The sequence below is a fragment of the Thalassophryne amazonica genome, chromosome 17, assembly GCF_902500255.1.
Source record: "Thalassophryne amazonica chromosome 17, fThaAma1.1, whole genome shotgun sequence".
In the NCBI taxonomy this organism is placed as follows: domain Eukaryota; kingdom Metazoa; phylum Chordata; class Actinopteri; order Batrachoidiformes; family Batrachoididae; genus Thalassophryne; species Thalassophryne amazonica.
Window position 1 is genome coordinate 64,469,298 of NC_047119.1, and position 13,335 is coordinate 64,482,632.

Here is a 13,335-nt window from a genome sequence, read left to right on the forward strand (position 1 = left end):
CTAATTAATATTCAGTGTTATTTATTCATTGTCATTCACTATATTGTCAGCATTTTCCTTTTACCCATATGTGGGAGACAGTTGTGCAATATGAGTATGTGTATTAGGGATATGTGCAATATGCATGAGCCATCTGTGCAAGACTATTGTGCAAAAGGGGTATGTGCAATATGCATGAGTTATGTAGTTATGCCATGGCAGTTTTATTTGTGCAGCTCTTGGAGTCCAAGACAAGTTTCCTGGAAGGGACAAGAAAGTGTATCGTATCGTATCGTATGGTCTTGTGCATCAACCTGTCAATCACCATTGCAAACAAGAAAAGGCTGTGAGCAAATTCTTGGTGTAATACCACCACCACCACCTTGAACTCATCAGTCATCCCTGTTGTACATCTCACCCTTGTCACGATGTCCTTATAAATATCCTGCAGCGATGTAGGGAATTTGGCAACAGACATGTCTTTACAGAATCAAAAGTTGCCTTAATTTTCCACTTTTAGCAAAGAAGTGACTCTTCAGACATTTCTAAGGCCCGAATGTCTTAAGCTGAAGGACTGTTATCATTTGACTGAAAGCCTCCACCTTTTCACAAAGGGACCAGTCTTCCGAACATTCCCTGATCAAATTTACAACACCCCTGGAAAGCTTCAACCAACAGTCCCTATGGATCAAAGACCCTTGTTGAAGTGGTGCCATGAAGTGGCAACACCTAAGTATTCTGTAATCAATTTACTATCAGCTCTAGACGTTGGATTCAGCTGGATGCAATTGCAGGACTCTGACAACTGGCTCTGTAGGTAAAAGCAATTTACTAAAACAGTAAACTGGGTCCGGTACACTGAAGCAGTCCAACAAGAGTAACAAAAACAGAATCATCAGGCAGAAGGCGTGGTTGAGAATACAGGCAGGTCGTCGTAACACACTTGAGGCTAGCAGGTCGAGAATACAAAAACAGAGCTGGAAAGAAGGCACAGGGTGCATCAGTCTGGCGAAGAACAAGGAGAACTGAGGAGCTTAAATACACCCAGGTGATGAGGTGCTGATAAGCAACAGGTGTGCATGGAACGAACCAGAAAGAGGGCGTGACCGGAGACAGAGGGAAACACCCACCGCCGAGAGTCAGCAGGGAAAGACGAGAGAAAAGGGGACAGAAAAACCCCAGCAAGAGACTCAACAAAACCAAACCAAAATCAGAAAACGGAAAACAAAACCCCAATCCTGACATTTACAGCATCTCACATTTATTATTATTATTATTATCTATGGGAAAGTGTGCTCGTCAGAGTCGTCAGAGAGCTGCGTGTCGTCACTAGAGAACTGCGTGTCGTCAGAGCGAGCTGCAAAAAGTTTGTACCTGAGTTTTCAGAGTTGGTGTTTGTAGCCATCTGCCACGCCGGTGTTTGCCAACCTGGACAGTGGGAATACCACCTCAACCGGCAACTTAGCCCCGCGACTGGACAGCAACAATGTCCGAGGCCCGCCCAACGTGGTGAATTCACTGAGGCCGCGCGCTGCGTCATTAAAGCCGCGCGTCACGAGTGCCGCTTCCCCGAGGCCTCGTGCAGCCACCGCGGATCCATCAGCGTGGAAACACAGAGGCCGCGCGCCACCAGCGAAGTGCAGATCCATCCCGGTGACAAACAACGCAGGCTGTTAACATCGGCGATCGTCAAGCTGCCCATAAGCCGACCATGGGGCCTAAGAAGGTTCTGACAGCGGAGGAAGGTGACGATATTAAAAAATCTCTGGACTTTCTATCAGAGGAGATTTCTGTTGTGAAGCAGCAACAGAAATCAATCATGGATCTGGTGGAGGAGGTGAAGGCATTACGGCTCCAGAACGCAGAGAAAGACCGGCATCTGGTGCAGCTGGAAAATAGAGTGGCTGAATTGGAGCAGTACACCAGAATCAACAACGTCATCATCACAGGACTTCACATCAAACCACGGTCCTACGCACGGGCGGTAACAGATGAGAGCGAAGGGGATCCCAGTGAAGAGGAGGTCAGCTCTGTGGAAAAACAGGTTGTTGATTTCCTCCTATCTAAAGGTATAGAAATTAATTTAAATAACATTGAAGGGTGCCACCCTCTGCCCCGGTGAAATGACGGTGATAAACGAACCGTCATCATGAGATTCATCAACAGAAAACACAAAACAGCACTGTTAAAACAAGGAAGAAAACTGAAAGGGACAAACGTATTCATCAATGAACATCTCACCAAACGGAATGCCGACATCGCCAGGAAAGCACGCTTCTTAAAGAAACAGGGAAAAATCCAGCACACATGGACTTCAAACTGTAAAATATTCATCAAACTGAACGGATCACCAGAACAAGCAAAAGGTTATGGCAATATGGGAACATCGAGGAGCTGGACAAATATGAACAATAGGTATGAGGACTCAAACACATCACAGCACCATGATGCAGACTGGAGCAACCCACTCATCCACATCATCTACACCCGGAGACAAGAGAGACATAATGACTAATGATAATGATCTGTTTATTTCTGCCCAGGAGCTCTGTCTAGATACATTTAATTATAATAACTCTGCTAACCACCCCTTCTAATCTGAAAATGATCCTGATACCTTTTTCAGTGAGAATATTGTGAGACAGTGCAAATATTTTACAGAAGAACAATTCAAAAATTATAAAATCAATGATGAAGATTTTTCAATTATACATTTCAACAGCAGAAGTTTTTCTCGTAATCTGTCCACTATTAATGATTGTTTGAAAACATACAAAAAACGTTTTTCAGTTATTGCAATTTCAGAAACATGGTTAAATGAGGATAATAAAGATCTGGTATATCTTGATGGTTATGAATTGTTCCTGGTTAATAGGCAGACAAGAAGGGGCGGAGGCGTTGCATTGTTTGTAAGGTCAGATTATAACTGTAAACTCATTAAAAACATGTCATTTACAGTGGACAACATCATGGAATGTGTTATCATAGAAATTACATCTATAAACTCCAAAAACATAGTTGTTAGTTGTATTTACAGAGCTCTTGCGACAAATATTGACACCTTTGAAGACATTATCTTAGGAATGTACAACAAAATCAACAGAAATAAGCATTTATTTGTCTGTGGAGATTTCAATATAGAGTTTTTAAACCCTCACAATCATCCACAAATTACCTCATTTATAAACACCTTGTATTGTTTAGGGCTGTTTCCAACCATCATTCATCCTAGCAGAATAACTATGGATACAACAACTCTCATTGACAATATTTTAAGTAACGTTATATCCGGTAATCTTAGTGGGGGACTACTGGTCAGTGATATCAGTGATCACTTGCCAGTTTTCTCAGTCTTTGCATTGGAGGGTTGTTGTATGTATCGAAGCAATATCAAATTCATGAGTAGAAAAGTAACACCTGAAACAATTGATAATTTAAGGGAGGATTTATCAAGTCAGAATTGGTCAGATGTTTTTGTTGATGTTGACAGGTCATATGATGCTTTCATTTCCATTTTTTCCAGTTTGTATAATAAACACTGTCCATTTGTTGACAAAATATATAGAAATCAATATAGCAACAAACCATGGATAACTAAGGGGCTTCAGAGGGCATGTAAAAAAGAAAAACATACTATATAAACATTTCATAAAACTACGAACTAAGGAAGCTGAAAGTAAGTATAAAACATATAAGAATAAGTTAATCAATATCATGAGACTCAGTAAAAAATATATATTATAATGAGTTACTTGTCAAAAATAGAAATAACATCAAAAACACATGGAACATATTAAATGAAATAGTAAAAAAGAATAGAGTAACTAGATATTATCCTTCATTTTTTCAGAGTAACAACTACATCACGATTGATAACGACGTGTCTGTTGCTGAACACTTTAATGAATACTTCGTTAATGTGGGTAAAAATCTTGCCAGTAAAATTGACTCATCAACTATTAACTTCTGGGTAAATAATTCAACGTTTAACAAATCTGTTTCAATGTTCATTGGTGGTACTCATGAAAGGGAAATACTTGATCTCGTTCATGGTTCAAAAAGTAAGAAATCGACTGATTTTAATAATTTGGATATGGCTTTATTAAAAAAAGTTATTGATTGTATAGTGAAACCGTTCAATTATACTTGCAATATGTCACTAAGTACGGGTAAATTTCCTTCTCAAATGAAACTAGCCAAAGTAATTCCTCTGTTTAAAACTGGTGACAAACACACATTTTCTAATTATAGACCTATATCACTCCTGCCACAATTTTCCAAACTTTTAGAAAAAATATTTGCTAAAAGATTAAATGATTATTTACTGAAGCATAACATCATTTGTGAAGAACAATATGGATTCAGAAGGTCTCGAACTACATCACATGCTTTGATGGACTTTGTGGAAAGTATAGCAACTGCAATTGACAAACAATACGCAATAGGTTTTTTTTTTATTTACAGAAAGCGTTTGACACAATTAACCATGGAATACTATTAATTAAACTGCAGAAATATGGAATCAGAGGTCTGGCATATGAATGGCTAGCTAGTTATTTACAAGGCAGATTTCAGGATGTTCAATTCAATAATACAAATTCTGAACTCAGGGATGTCACATGTGGGGTGCCGCAGGGCTCAGTGCTGGGTCCTTTGTTGTTTATAATCTATATAAATGATATAAGTTGGGTGTCGAGTTCACTGAGATGTGTCCTTTTTGCGGATGATACAACTGTGTTCTGTAGCGGTGAAAATCTTGAACAGCTTCTGGACATAGTGGAGAAAGAACTGGAAAAATTTAAGGTTTGCTTTGACGCTAATAAGTTGTCACTCAACCTTGGGAAAACTAAATGTATTATATTTGGAAATAAACAGGCACCCAAATGTAAAAATTTAACTATAAACAATAAGGAAATTGAGTTAGTAACAGAGAATAAATTTTTAGGTGTTATAATTGATAATAAACTTAGCTGGAAACCACATATAAATTATGTGAAATCAAAATTGTCAAAAACTATAGCCATTCTGTATAAAGCCAAAGACCTACTGCCGCAAGAAGGGTTACTTACTTTATATCATTCTCTGATGGTACCATATATGACATATTGTGTTGAGTCGTGGGGAAACACTTACAAATCAAATACCAATCCAATATTCCTTTTGCAAAAACGAGCCATACGAATCATCTGCAATAAACAATATCGTGAACCAACTCATTCTCTGTTTGTGTCTTTAAATTTATTAAAATTCATAGATTTGGTCGATTACATTACAATTCAAACTTTATTTCGAGCGAAAAACCAAGCCTTACCGAGACATGTCCAGAGTCTGTTCCGATTGAGGGAATCCAGATATAGTTTAAGAGGTTGTGCAATTTTTATGAAACCACCAGTAAGAACAAATGTAAAGGGTTTTTGTGTGTCTGTGGTTGGGGTGAGGAAATGGAACAAATGTTCAACAGAGGTTAGAATGAGTAGTACCTTAGTAAGATTTAAGAAACTACTCAAAAAGAACATCATGTCTAAGTATCATAAAGAAGCAAATATAATTTGATTTATATGGAATGTTCAATTTATAAGTGGGACTTACTGTATATTTGAATGTGTGGGTATGTATATGCGTATGTAGATACATAGATATGGGTAGGTGTATATGTATATAAGTGACTGTGTATATGTATGTATATATTTATGTTTGTAAAGTATATACGTATGTATATAGGTATATATGGCACAGCCCAAGCAGAGGGTCACCCCCAAGAGCCTGGTCTGCTTGAGGTTTCTTCCTTATAGGGAGTTTTTTCCTCACCACAGTTGCCTAGTGCTCGCTCTGGGGGTTGGTAAGGTTAGTCCTTACTGGCGTAAAGTGCCTTGATTCGACTTTCTTGTGATCTGGTACTATATAAATATAATTATAAGTGAATAGTATATTGATGTGTATGTCTGTGTGTCAACATGTAGTAGTGAATTTGTATTTATGTAAATATGACTGATTAGAATTGTTGGACTTGTACTAGCAGGGGTGGGCGCTAATAAGCTTTGCTTCAGCCCACACCCTTTCGGACTCACTAGTTTTGTCTGTGTTTGTTTGTGGAATTGTTCATTTTTTTCTATTTGAATATTTTGTGTGCCGAATAAAAAACTTTTTCACTTGTCACTTTGTCACATTTCCCCAAGGGCCCTCAAAGTATTGTTGTTTGTATCCTATTCCTAAAACAGATCAGTTCAACCAGCCAGATGAAAAAAGATCAAAGCATAAACACGGACAATATTGGGATGGAATCATAGTGCCCCTCTTGGGAAGAACACAGACCCTTCAATACACGAATAGAGTTTCTTTTAACAAGAGAGAAATTGTAATTTCTGTTCCTGTTGTTATAGTTAACCAAAGTCCAAATTTATATTCCAGTTTAATCCATTTAAATGTTATTTGTTGAATTATTCATGAATTGTCATGGCGAAAACAGTGTTTCTGTTAATCAATTCCCTTTTCTAGGATGGTTTAGAAGATGACTAAGTCAGCTTATATTTTGTTAACTGAAGAAGGTATATGTCATTCATTTATGTTTCTCAAATAGCTTTCTTTAGGAGAAACCTGAGCCAAGTGGGTGGAGCTTGACCATGTGCTTAGCCTCTTTAAAATGACCCTGGAACAAAGAAACTTTCTCTTGCACCTCTCTTTGATGCCGTTTTCTTTTACGGCCCTTTTCTCTCCCGCGTTTCCTCTCTTCAACACTCTCTAAGTCCTTAGCCAATGGCGTTTGTTTCATTGATTCCTTTGTTTCATTGTGTTTCTTTTTCTTCTGTAAACTTTCATTGTGTGCACCAGTTTTTAATAACTTTTAAGGCATGAGTCAAGTCCTGTACATTTTGAAGACAACTTACAAGCTGAGTTTTTCAAATTAAGAGTGAATTTGCTAGTTTCCAGAGTCATTTTCTGCTTAATTACAGAAGTGTTTTTGTTAACTTTAATTCTGTCCACAACTTTCTTTGCAAAGCCTTGAACTTTTTCTAAATTTTTACGATGACTTTAAATTGATCTTCCACAAGTTTTGGAAGCTACCGAAGCATTTTTGATAGCAAACACCAAAACCTTCATCCTGAGTTGGGCGGTAAACCAAGCTTTTATGGAACCACCAAACTATCACGTTTGGTGAACCCAAAATTCACTGCTAAATTCCAACCAGTTTATTCTGTTTAATTTCTATATTTTTTACTTTCATTTCTCTTGCTTTTGACAGCTCATCATAGACAGATCATCTCAGTAATAAAACTGATTAATTATTCATATTCTCAAAATCAACTATTAAAGACAAATATCAAAGCAAAGGTCCGCACAACCTGAGTGCTGCCATGCAAAAAATCTTTATTTGGACTCAAATAGCAAAATAGCCACGCCAACATCTTGACATTTTGCTGAAATGGTGATGGGATGTGGTTTCTGTAAGCTCTGCGTGTCACGTTGGAAAGCTGTAGCTTTAGGCGCCTATTTGATTAACATTTACACTGCTTATGGGCATGCCTAGTCTTCTGTTTTTTTATTTTTTTTTCCCCCCCCTCGGGACATTACAGCGCCACACACAGGCCTGGTATATGTATTACAACATTAAATGAAGCTTCGAGGCACAGAATTTGCCTCAAACGTTTTTGTAATCGAATTATTCGAGTTACTTGACTAATCGTTTCAGCCCTAGTATCCGCTATAGTGACTTCACATGCTTCTGTCACTCCAGACTTCATCTAACAATACCATGGCTCTTCTCAAGCCAACCTATCATAACTACTTCTGGCCTTCACCATACGTCAGCACTCTTTCCCAGAACTTCATGCTTTGACTGAAAATTATATTCCTCTATGATTATTGCTGCTCTGTATATCACCCTTCTTAAAAATCAGGATGAGTAGACTTGTTCTCCACTCCTCAGGCTTACTCTCATTTACTAAAAAGTTATGAAACGTTCTGGTTAAAAACTTCACTGCAATAACCCTCTTGGGCCCAGAAACACAGTGGCATTGATGTGGACTTGCACTTCCTTTAGTCTTACGTTATCCTAGCCTGGTGTTTATTTGTGAATGGGTCTAGTTTACCAGGCTAATGTTACCCACTTATTTTAAGGAGACGCACGGGTCATGTTCTTATTACTTATTATTCTTATTACTCATACTTATTTCAGCAAGACCATGCCAAGCCACATTCTGCACGTGTTACAACAGCATGGCTTCATAGTAAAAGAGTGCGGATACTAGAAAAGATTGCAGATCATTGTATTCTGTTTTTATTTACATTTTTCACAATGTCCCAACTTCATTGGAATTGGGGTTGTACAATATTTATTGTTACTCAATAAAATATAATACTGCGTAATTGATAATACTTTACAGTTGATTACTTGAACATGATACAGTGGAAACTGGTTATAAAGAAATCTTATAACGAATTCCTTATAAAATAAAATAATTTTTACATCCAAGTGTTGATTTTTTTTTATTCATTATTTTTGCAACCCTGATATTATAAAATTTGGATATCAAGTCATTTTCATAGTTAGGTTCTCCTGTAATGCAATAAATTAAACAGTATATAATACTGTAGAATTGTTCCATTTGGTACATCAGAAAATATTTTTTACAAATCTTTTTTAATTCTTTAATAATTTGGTTATGTAGGATGTTTAAGTGATTGTTTTATGCGCCATCCACATCCACCAAATTACTGAAGGTGCTTAAAGAATTAGGAAAATAAATGTTTCAGAAATATGTTTTGAAGTGTCAAATGATTCGAAGCTATGGTACCTCATTGTATATTCATGAAAAGGTGAGAATTAGAAACTGTAAAACTATTTAACTTGTCTGTATTGATATATTGTTTTTGTTTACATGATATACTTGTACAATGCACATAATTGGACAGTTTCTACAATTTCAGTCCTTTGCATTTTAATTTTTTTTTTTCTTTCAGTAGCAACTGTCTAAAAGCAAAGATATGTGCAGAAAATTTGGCTTTTTGTGTTTATGTGCATTGTAAGATCTTGTTCAATCTGGGGTCTCATCCATTCTCTGGGGTCCTTGGGGAAGGGTCTTAGGGTAGGGTCCTAGGATCTTGTCTAATCCTTGGGGTCCTGACAAAGAGAAGTCAAGTGAACATTTAAATAGTTAAAATATAGATCACTCTTGTCAAACATAATAATGCAAAAAATTGTGGACTTCATATTTCATACAAAGGAGGTATATGACAATAAGTGACCCCACCCCAGCAACACTTTTTTTAAGTGTTATCATTGAGGGTTTTTTTTGGCCCATAGACTTTTTAAGGAAGCCCTGCACCCTGAGAACGCAGCCGGTATATAGGGCTTGACTAGGTCAGCTAAGTAGGAAGGTGCTAGGCCGTGAATAATTTTATAGGTTAATAGCAGAACCTTAAATCTGGTGTCACAGGGACAGGAGGCCAGTGAAGAAACACAAAAAATGGGTGTGATGTGGTCAAACTTTATGCTTCCTGTAGCGAGTCTGGCAGCACCATTTTGAGCCAGTTGGAGACCCCTAATGTTGGACTGCGGTAAACCAGAAAATTGAACATTATAGTAGTCCAATACAGAAGAAATGCATCAGGATCAGGGTCTCTGCATCAGCCATAGACAGGATGGGATGGATCTTTCGGATATTTCGCAGGTGGAAGAAAGCAGTCCTCATAATATCCCTAATGTGTAAGTCAAAGGACAATGTAGGATCAAAAATCACCCCAAGGTTCGTCACTTGGATGCCAATATTTCGCTGGACCGAGAACCATTTCAGTCTTGTCTGAGTTCAAAAGTACGAAATTGATGGACATCGTGCTTTTAACTGATGCAAGGCAATCCTTTAAAGATTTATCTGTATGCGATTAACAGCAATTATTGGCATGTATAACTGAATATCATCAGCACAGCAATGAAAGGTAATCCTAAAATGCCACAATATGTGTCCAAGGGATGCTGTATAATGGGACAAAAACAAGGGGCCTAAGACGGACCCCTGTAGAACCCCAAATTTCATGTCACTAAAGTTAGAGGTAGTGTTGTACAAGACATAGTGAGAACGACTGGTCAGGTATGATGTCAACCATGCAAGGGCATTCCCAGTAATCCTAAAATGATTGTCCAGCCTATCCAGTAGAATACGGTGATCCATCGTATCAAATGCAGCAGTAAGATCTAACAATTTCAATTTATTTCAATCAATCAATTTTTTTATATAGCGCCAAATCACAACAAACAGTTGCCCCAAGGCGCTTTATATTGTAAGGCAAGGCCATAAAATAATTATGTAAAACCCCAACGGTCAAAACGACCCCCTGTGAGCAAGCACTTGGCTACAGTGGGAAGGAAAAACTCCCTTTTAACAGGAAGAAACCTCCAGCAGAACCAGGCTCAGGGAGGGGCAGTCTTCTGCTGGGACTGGTTGGGGCTGAGGGAGAGAACCAGGAAAAAGACATGCTGTGGAGGGGAGCAGAGATCGATCACTAATGATTAAATGCAGAGTGGTGCATACAGAGCAAAAAGAGAAAGAAACAGTGCATCATGGGAAGTCCCCGTCAGTACTCTAGCTGCAGCATTTTGAATTAACTGAAGGCTTTTTAGGGAACTTTTAGGACAACCTGATAATAATGAATTACAATAGTCCAGCCTAGAGGAAATAAATGCATGAATTAGTTTTTCAGCATCACTCTGAGACAAGACCTTTCTGATTTTAGAGATATTGCGTAAATGCAAAAAAGCAGTCCTACATATTTGTTTAATATGCGCTTTGAATGACATATCCCAATCAGAAATGACTCCAAGATTTCTCACAGTATTACTAGAGGTCAGGGTAATGCCATCCACAGTAAGGATCTGGTTAGACACCATGTTTCTAAGATTTGTGGGGCCAAGTACAATAACTTCAGTTTTATCTGAGTTTAAAAGCAGGAAATTAGAGGTCATCCATGTCTTTATGTCTGTAAGACAATCCTGCAGTTTAGCTAATTGGTGTGTGTCCTCTGGCTTCATGGATAGATAAAGCTGGGTATCATCTGCGTAACAATGAAAATTTAAGCAATACCGTCTAATAATACTGCCTAAGGGAAGCATGTATAAAGTGAATAAAATTGGTCCTAGCACAGAACCTTGTGGAACTTCATAATTAACTTTAGTCTGTGAAGAAGATTCCCCATTTACATGAACAAATTGTAATCTATTAGACAAATATGATTCAAACCACCGCAGCGCAGTGGTTAGCATGCTCTAATCTCTGTAATAAACTTTTATGGTCAACAGTATCAAAAGCAGCACTGAGGTCTAACAGAACAAGCACAGAGATGAGTCCACTGTCCGAGGCCATAAGAAGATCATTTGTAACCTTCACTAATGCTGTTTCTGTACTATGATGAATTCTAAAACCTGACTGAAACTCTTCAAATAGACCATTCCTCTGCAGATGATCAGTTAGCTGTTTTACAACTACCCTTTCAAGAATTTTTGAGAGAAAAGGAAGGTTGGAGATTGGCCTATAATTAGCTAAGATAGCTGCGTCAAGTGATGGCTTTTTAAGTAATGGTTTAATTACTGCCACCTTAAAAGCCTGTGGTACATAGCCAACTAACAAAGATAGATTGATCATATTTAAGATCGAAGCATTAAATAATGGTAGGGCTTCCTTGAGCAGCCTGGTAGGAATGGGGTCTAATAAACATGTTGATGGTTTGGATGAAGTAACTAATGAAAATAACTCAGACAGAACAATCGGAGAGAAAGAGTCTAACCAAATACCGGCATCACTGAAAGCAGCCAAAGATAACGATACGTCTTTGGGATGGTTATGAGTAATTTTTTCTCTAATAGTTAAAATTTTGTTAGCAAAGAAAGTCATGAAGTCATTACTAGTTAAAGTTAATGGAATACTCAGCTCAATAGAGCTCTGACTCTTTGTCAGCCTGGCTACAGTGCTGAAAAGAAACCTGGGGTTGTTCTTATTTTCTTCAATTAGTGATGAGTAGAAAGATGTCCTAGCTTTACGGAGGGCTTTTTTATAGAGCAACAGACTCTTTTTCCAGGCTAAGTGAAGATCTTCTAAATTAGTGAGACGCCATTTCCTCTCCAACTTACGGGTTATCTGCTTTAAGCTACGAGTTTGTGAGTTATACCACGGAGTCAGGCACTTCTGATTTAAAGCTCTCTTTTTCAGAGGAGCTACAGCATCCAAAGTTGTCTTCAATGAGGATGTAAAACTATTGACGAGATACTCTATCTCACTTACAGAGTTTAGGTAGCTACTCTGCACTGTGTTGGTATATGGCATTAGAGAACATAAAGAAGGAATCATATCCTTAAACCTAGTTACAGCGCTTTCTGAAAGACTTCTAGTGTAATGAAACTTATTCCCCACTGCTGGGTAGTCCATCAGAGTAAATGTAAATGTTATTAAGAAATGATCAGACAGAAGGGAGTTTTCAGGGAATACTGTTAAGTCTTCTATTTCCATACCATAAGTCAGAACAAGATCTAAGATATGATTAAAGTGGTGGGTGGACTCATTTACTTTTTGAGCAAAGCCAATAGAGTCTAATAATAGATTAAATGCAGTGTTGAGGCTGTCATTCTCAGCATCTGTGTGGATGTTAAAATCGCCCACTATAATTATCTTATCTGAGCTAAGCACTAAGTCAGACAAAAGGTCTGAAAATTCACAGAGAAACTCACAGTAACGACCAGGTGGACGATAGATAATAACAAATAAAACTGGTTTTTGGGACTTCCAATTTGGATGGACAAGACTAAGAGTCAAGCTTTCAAATGAATTAAAGCTCTGTCTGGGTTTTTGATTAATTAATAAGCTGGAATGGAAGATTGCTGCTAATCCTCCGCCCCGGCCCGTGCTACGAGCATTCTGACAGTTAGTGTGACTCGGGGGTGTTGACTCATTTAAACTAACATATTCATCCTGCTGTAACCAGTTTTCTGTAAGGCAGAATAAATCAATATGTTGATCAATTATTATATCATTTACCAACAGGGACTTAGAAGAGAGAGACGTAATGTTTAATAGACCACATTTAACTGTTTTAGTCTGTGGTGCAGTTGAAGGTGCTATATTATTTTTTCTTTTTGAATTTTTATGCTTAAATATTTCATTTATATAGTGTCAAATCACAACAAAGTTGCCTCAAGGCGTTTCACACAAGTAAGGTCTAACTTTACCAACTCCTAGAGCAAGCACACAAGCAACAGTGGTAAGGAAAACTCCCTCTGGTGATTTGGGCCATGCTACCAACACAATTGACTATACGAATATACAAGAAATTTTGTGAGTCCATGCTGGTGCACAGGAAGCCTGCAGAAGAAGA